The following is an 8,276-nucleotide window of genomic DNA, read 5'->3' on the forward strand; positions in this document are numbered from 1 at the left end:
CAAAGGAGTGCTTGTATCTGTTATTTTTGACACCAGGGGCACCCAGACGACGGCCAGATGGCAACAGAATCAGCTGTGATTGTGTTCGTTTACGTGCTAAAATACTGACTTTGAGAGCTGTTTTACTGTAAGTCAATGAGGAGCATATTTTGAATTATCATTTTCTAATCAACGGGGCAATTATTTTAGATATCTTGTCCACCTTATGTTTTTACATTATAATGAAAAAGTTGTAAAAGGCGATATTTTTCTTTAAAAAAAGAAAAAGAAAAAAAAAGAGTGCCACGGACGTAGGCAAGTCTTGCCACGGACATATTTGTCCATCTACAGACATGTTGATGACCCCTGCGCTTCGCAAAGCAACTCGTTGTGAACTTGTAGATCGGCTATTTTCAAATGGCCAAAATGTATATTATAGGGCTGAAGTGGTTACTGTATGTTTTGTAATAATAATCAGAATCTACAAAGTATACTAGTTTTAAACGTTTTCAAATAATTGTAGTGGAGTAAAAGTACAATATTTGCCTCTGAGATGTAGTGGAGTAGCAGTAAAAGTACTGACAATTGGAAATACCCCAGTAAAGTAAAACATACCTCAAAATTGTACTTAAGTACAGTACTTGAGTAATGTACTTAGTTACTTTACACCACTAGGTTTAGGTATAGCTTTACTGAGGTTTAGGAATACCAGGTGAATACGGTCGGATTTCCCCAGGGGCGACTGTGTTTTGGGGCAAGCGTTTGGGTATTCCCCAGAAGTAGTCGAATCAGTTTGTTTTGGGAGGTCTGAAGCTTAGGTTTTAGTGACATTGAGATGTTGGAGAACCAAGGGGTGCAAACATAGTAAAATTAAATTGAATGAAGGCTCCGACAAGAGCACTTTTGTTGACAAAAGAGAAAATTCTGCCCAAAAATCTTATTTGATTGACTTTTATGCAATTATTATTATTTTTTTACTTTTGATCCTATCAGTTTGTTGTCAAGAATAATGTCAAGCCCAAATAGGAAACCTCTTCTTTGCTTGAGATTACTATATTGTCAACTCTGACCTTGAAATCATTTGCATTTACATTACTAAGGGAGTGTTTGGACCCAAAAAGAATGGATTATGTTTTACCAAGGTTTGTTATCAGAAAGCCAAATACGGATTTGACTATGTTCAGATCTGAGAGCTTCCAAAACGTTTACTGTATATGACACCATTTTAAGCTTACAGCATGTTTACAATATATTCACATAATACATTCAATTACATATCAGAATTACACAGACTGTTCTGTCTTTTCTCCCAAGCTTGACAAATACAATCTGCCACAACAAAATCTCCTTTAACAAAACATATAACACAGTTTTTCATAAACTCAAGGAAATCACCACAAATAGAAGACATCTTACTAACAAATACCTCTCTTATATCATCATATTTAGAGCAATAAAAAGTGAACCACATTTTCAATTTCACCAAGTTCACAAAGCAAACAGTTTCATCAGCAAACAAGAACTTGCAGTTACAGGCTGCTTTCATTCACTTCTTTGTTATCACTTGGTCAGCCCTAGTGATATTAAAGCCTCACTGGGTAAGTTTTTTTAAATTAATACATTTACATTTTGTCCAATCTGTATGGTTGAGTATGTTAATACAACATAACTTATATAATTGGGGTGGTTGTATTTTGTCTCCCTGCTCTTCTATTGAGACATTTAGATTGTGTCAAAGGTCATGTCTTACCTAAACACAGGATCTGACACAAATTTTGACCTGATGGTCAAGATTCAAGTTATACCCTGAGCAAGCAGGCAGGTTCTATTAGCTCAATCAATGGTAAAAAATCCAGCACTTGCGAATGAAACCAGTTGAAATCCAGGGTAGAAGAGGAAAGTTACAGTGCTGCTTTAACTAAACAAATATTGTGTATATGGTAAGCTCACCATATCCACTCCTGTAACTTACCAGCAAAACAGTACACATCATAACCAAGGTGAAGCAGTTATTGTCCCCAGCCCTAGGCGTTGATACAGGCGCTGTTCTGCAGATCGTGCCAGTACTTGAGCAGCACTGGGTTGAAACCCGTGGGACGTGATCAGGTTGCTGTACTTGCAGCTGGAGTATTCCACTCGTCGGCCGTTGAACAGGAACTCGTTTGGGCGGCGGTGTGGGCTCGATCCGTAGCTCGGCCAGGCAGATCCCCACATACACATCCTCCAAATGCAGCCGGGGAATGCTCAGAGAGGCTCGGTAGATTTTCGCCCCCAAGACTCCGGAGAACACGTAACCTGAACCGGAGCAGAAGGTGGGGTAATCCTCACCCGGGTACTGCTCCGGGGACTTGTACAACTTACTGTTTTTGTTTCTGATCGGTAATTCGCCTCTCCAGATATATCCTGTGTAGAAGTTCTTAGGATTAGGATTCAATTCGGGTCTGAGCAGCTTGTGGATGAGGTAATTGGTGTTGACAAACATGTCACTGTCAGTTTTCATTACAAATCTGGCCTGTGGACAATGCATGGCCACCCAGTTCATCCCCATCAGTGTCTTTATAGTCAGGTTGTTATAGGTATCCAAGAAGTCCTGCTGAACGATATCGTGGTGCTTCTGGCTCTCGGACTCCAAGTTCATCTGATGTAGGCGCCCCAGCTCGCCTTTAATCTTCCCCAGCAGGAACAGCCGGATGATTCCTAGGCCTGGAGCGAGGCTCTCATTGCCCCACGTCTGCCGTATGGCGTCCCGTGCCTCTACCTCAGAGACACGGGTGGTTATCAGCAACGCCAGGAATGGTAGTGCTTTCCCCTCTGGACATTTGTTTACCTCGTTAATGATGTAGGAGTACGGCCCGGGGGACAGCATGCCACTTGGGTCGCCTTCTTCACTTTGGATGGCTTTAGCTGTCAGAGAGTTCTCCAGACCTGCCTCCCCCTGAGGAGAGGAGTCATCCGCATCTTGCCAGAATCTGATGTTATTATAAAGTTCCACGGGAAGCTCTCTCCACCACGGCCGATGGACCAGAAAGACCATGACTCCCAGGAGCAAGAGGAGATACAGGAATCCAGCGATATGCAGACGGCAGAGACGTGTCCTCCACTGCATGGTGTCCAGCTGCTCTGTGGGACCTTTAATCCACTTGGACCTCAGTCACATTGGTCAGGGAAGTTGCAAGCAGCTTCTCACAGCTACACAAAGCGTGGAAGTAATGTGACGGCAGTTCTCTAGTCTAGAGATCTATCTAATTCTGCTAGTTGTGAATGTACCCTCCTATGATAGGAGGGTCCTCTATTGAGTCCGTGGATCCAGTTGCTATCTGGAATGTGATGCTGTTGCTGCAGGGTGAACTATGAGTATCATCTAGTATGATGGATGTCTTGTAGCCCCCCCACAAACAATCACCACCAGCCGCTACTGATAATAATGCTGGTGTAAAAAAAAAAAGCAGCTTGGAGGCTCAAAGCTACGGAGACCTCTATATTGCCACAAGAGACTGTATTAGATTCATGCTGAGCAAGTTAAAGTCTGCTTTATTGCTTTTGAATCTCTACTCTATTTTTTCGTATCCATCTCTGTATAGCCTGTAAGTAGGGCGGCCCATTTTTGTAGACACTGTAAAATCAAAGCCCCAAGTTTGTGTCAAATTAAAAGCTAAATATGCTGATGGGTGGGTGGGGTAGAAATTAATGCAATACCAAGCCTGTCAGCTATTTGGCTAGGTCAGTCAACATTGTTAATTATCAGTGCAGAGGATTGTGTTTTCGCGTGTGCGCGTGTGCGTGCGTGCGTGCGTGCGTGCGTGCGTGCGTGCGTGCGTGCGCGTGGATGTGTGCGTGTGTGTACCTGTCCGTGACTAATCTTGAAAACTACTTGGCCAATTAGTGTCACATTTCTTTTGCATCATGCCAGCAGGCCCAGGAACTCTTGTTTGTCCAGAGGGAGCACAGGGTTTTAAGTGTCCTACTCAACATTGTCCCTGTATGTTTTTCAAGACCCACCATCCCTCCAGGCTATAGGATACATGCTCACTTTTTGTCTCTCCCACACTGTCTATTCTTCTCTCAGTCTCTCTCCTCTCTCTGCCCCCCCCCCCCCCCCCCTGTCAAGGCAGATGGCCGCCACCCTAGAGCCTGGGTCTGACGTTTCTACCAGCTAAGGAAGTTTTTCATTGCCACTGTCGCAGAACTTTCTTGTTGGCAATGTTGGGTCCTTGCATTACGGTTGCACCATAATGACATCTTTTATCATGTCCCTGCCCCCCATTGCCCCATCATGCATAATCGTACACACAAACAACCCCTAAACATTGTCTAAACAGACGGAGGGAGGCACAGTAGATTTGCGCTCTACTGAGCACACTTTTCTAGGTACTATGTGCATGTGTGTGTTAGTAGTTGTATGTGGTTGTATGTGTCCCCACAGCCGACTATAAGGATATCATCGGCTATGGGCTCAATCCCTGTCAAACCAGCCAGCAGCTCATGCTGCTTCCTTTGATACAGCACCGGGGCAACTGACACACCGAAAGGGAGTTTCAGCCAGCGTTTCCTACCCCACGGTGTCCAGAATGTTGTCATCAGGCTGCTCTCTTCATCCAAGCGGCACTGCAGGAATGCATCACATGCTTCCACCAGGGTGAATATACGTGCCTTCGGCAGCTCATACAACACATCGTCTAAAGTGGGCATAAGGTAGTGGGACCGTCTCAATTTGTCTGTTTTTTTCACTATGACTAGATTGCTAATCCAGTCCGTGGGTTGAGTGACTGTTGTCAAGTGTCCCTCCTCTTCATATCGATCAAGCTGAGCCTTAACAGCTGCCTTGAGGGCCACTGGAACGTTCCTGGGAGCACACTGCATCGGCGCCACAGTGCTGTCCAGCTCAAAGTGAATATCACCGGGCAGAGACTCAACAGGGCTGGTGACCACGTTGTGGTAGGTGCTCTAGATCCTCAGATCCTCTACTGCTTTAGGAGAGAGAGACTAGGAAGACTAGGAAGACTAGACTGTGTGTGTGTGTGTGTGTGTGTGTGTGTGTGTGTGTGTGTGTGTGTGTGTGTGTGTGTGTGTGTGTGTGTGTGTGTGTGTGTGTGTGTGTGTGTGTGTGTGTGTGTGTGTGTGTGTGTGTGGTTCTACTCCAAAGACTAGGAAGACTAGACTGTGTGTGTGTGTGTGTGTGTGTGTGTGTGTGTGTGTGTGTGTGTGTGTGTGTGTGTGTGTGTGTGTGTGTGTGTGTGTGTGTGTGTGTGTGTGTGTGTGTGTGTGTGTGTGTGTGTGTGTGTGTGGTTCTACTCCAATTAGGAGTAGAACTCCTATTAGGAGTAGAACCACAATAACATACTACTGTATAATGAGTCGCACTGTATGCAATGCATATATACAGTACACAGAAACACACACACGCATGCACCTTTGACCCACCTTTCACTATCCATCACACAGCAGTACCCACATCAGCCTAGCCCTGCAGATTTCTGCTGCCGTCTATAATCCCCTCAGAAACAGCAGGGAAGGAGCGACACTGCAGGGCTACTTTGGAGGCATGTGAAGCACTCCCCATGCTATTTATAGAGAGACGTGGCTAAATATAGCTCTGGATCTTTTTGTGCCTCGCTTGCTATTTTTTGCGCTTGACCCAGGCCTCCCTGGCTCGTCGTAATACTTTCTTAGACAATTGCGTAATGCAGAAATCCTATGGGGTGACATGGACAGAGGGGGGAGAGAGAGAGAGAGAGAGAGAGAGAGAGAAATATGAAGGATAAAGTACTCCATCGCCCGAGACGAAATGCAAAGTCCATTAAGCCTGAGAAATATTCATGGGATGAGAGACAGAAAGGATGACATTTTTCTAAAAGGTTTTGGATATGAGGACGTGAAGGAATTTGTATTAAGCAGTGTATAAAAATGGCCAATTTGCATAATGTAGCATTGAGTGGGTGGTGGAACAGCTGAAAGAGGAACTCCTTGCATGGTAATTTTCTTTTGTTACGTGCTTGTCTTATGGGAATCAATACAAGGCAGATCACCTTGAATGCCTACGCAAACATAACATTGATGACGAAAGTGCTGAACTGTAGCACTGAAATACTGTATTATGTGTCCTGGGTGAGTCAACCTTTATTTAGACAAGGATAACACAGATGATGTCACTGGCACTGCAACGTGTACAACTCCACTCCGCAATCAGAAAGTAAGATGGAAAATGTAATCGTGACCGGGCCCACCGAGTGGATTTTATTTCATTTCATTTCATTTTATTGGTTCAATGCTTCAACAAACAGTCAGGCTCCCAGAATACTACATCATTTGAGAAGGGGAGTTGAATAGTCTGTTCTCTTTTGTATTTTTAGCCCTGCAGGGCTCTAGAGATCACCATGTTGGTCTATCTGTTTGTCTGTCTGTCTGTCTGTCTGTCTGTCTGTCTGTCTGTCCGTCCGTCCATCCGGCCGTCCGTCCGTCCGTCCGTCCGTCCGTCCGTCCGTCCGTCCGTCCATCCACCACTCTGGTCCCAAACAACTCATGTAATTTGGAATTAGCTGTTCACCTTCATGCTCCACAGAGGATAAACCCCACAGATTTTAGTCTACTTGCACACACAATATATCTCAAAATCCACCAACGTTTTTTTTTTCTCAGCTAAAATGCAAGGCGTTCTGCTAAAAATGCTTCCAAACGGCCACAGTTGAGAAAATATTTCTACTCTGGAAGGATGCCCAGATAAAACTGCACGTGAACACGCAGCTCAAAAGATATACGTTCACAAATGATAAACGTCTCGGTGGACACGGCCCATAAGAGTTCATTCCAAGGCCAGCAGACGTAGGTCTGTATACCAGGGGTCTTAACTGCTGCTACCGCATCACTGGGCAAATAACTGTTGTGGAAATTTGAACATATACTCAGTGAGAGAATGAAGATACTAATATGCATTTTAGTAGACAATGCAACAGATGACAATAATATGACGATAGTTATGTAATAATATAATAATAACAATGAGAAAATATGAGTTGAGAATAGAAAGGAAAAGTGATAGAAGACGATGGAACATAGAAAGGTGGACAGGGTCTCGGTAGGCAACGGGAGTCTGACACTGATCTGGATGTTGGGGCATTCTACAAGGATACTTACACATTGTTAGGATCATTCTGAGGACCGACATTCCTCTGTCTGACCAAAAGATGTGTTCTCAGTACTTGAGTATGGAAGGTAAATGCTACCTGACTATTAATGTGCTGCTCCACGCTCAGCGACTGAGAGCGGCGACACTACCCTGACCAACTATGTATTCCATTCTCATCGACTGAGAACGGAAGGCCCACTGCTATACGCCAAGGCCATGGTCACTGCCTCATTCAGAATACTGACGCCTGATACGAGAAACATTCTCCTTGTGTTCATAAAACCTTGTAACTTGTCGTCTTGATGTCTGGGTCTGCCACTTGCCCACAGAGGAATACAGTAGTTACTTGACCTTGTATGAGCCTGCTTGCTTAATACAGAGGGATAGCTGCTTAATAACTACACAGAGGGTCTACTAAACTCACAAGACAAATTATCAAACTAATTTACTTCCCTTGCAAGGACATTGCATTCAGACACATCAGCATACGGTCATACATAAATATAACTGAAGTAAGATTAATACTGTATGAATAATGAATCAATAATCAATAAATCGATAACCTAAAAGGAATACAAATTGTAATTCCTTTGCAATAACTTCCATTTCAATATAATCATAAATGAGGTCAGGTTTACAATTGACTGGACTGTCCTCTGGACTCTTCGGTAGGAATTCTTAAATAAAATGTCTCTCTTCCACCGTTAAGATATTAAATTAGATGCCACTGAGTCATAGGGGCACGGTAGAATTCAATATTCGTCTAAAAAGCATTAAGGAGGAGACGCAGATGGTTGACCAGCCCTGTCCTCACTAATTTTCCCAACAGAGTGGACAGAAGGCACGGTCAGCTGAGCGAGGCATATCCAGGTGACCCACATGCAAGTGTGCCGTCTCGCTTGCTAACACACACGCACGCGCGCACGCACGCACGCATGCACGCACACACACACACACACACACACACACACACACACACACACACACACACACACACACACACACACACACACACACACACACACACACACACACACACACACACACACACACACACACACACACACACACACTGACATACTGACACATGCATGGCAAGGAAAGTGTTTTTGTGTATTGCACATTTCAACAACAAGGCAATTCAATGTGCTTTACATAAAACATTAAACAAAAG

The 8,276-nt window shown here is 44.2% G+C and overlaps 1 pseudogene across 1 annotated transcript; it reads right to left on the minus strand.

Moving 5' to 3' along the window:
• Positions 1-2,003: 2,003 nt before the first annotated feature.
• On the minus strand, positions 2,004-3,164 carry LOC311047022 (beta-1,3-galactosyltransferase 2-like; annotated as a pseudogene). The gene has a single exon. The product of its transcript is annotated as a beta-1,3-galactosyltransferase 2-like (transcript).
• Positions 3,165-8,276: the final 5,112 nt, after the last annotated feature.

Source organism: Gymnoscopelus microlampas (genome assembly GCF_963454915.1).
Source record: "Gymnoscopelus microlampas genome assembly, chromosome: 6".
Taxonomy (NCBI): Eukaryota; Metazoa; Chordata; class Actinopteri; order Myctophiformes; family Myctophidae; genus Gymnoscopelus; species Gymnoscopelus microlampas.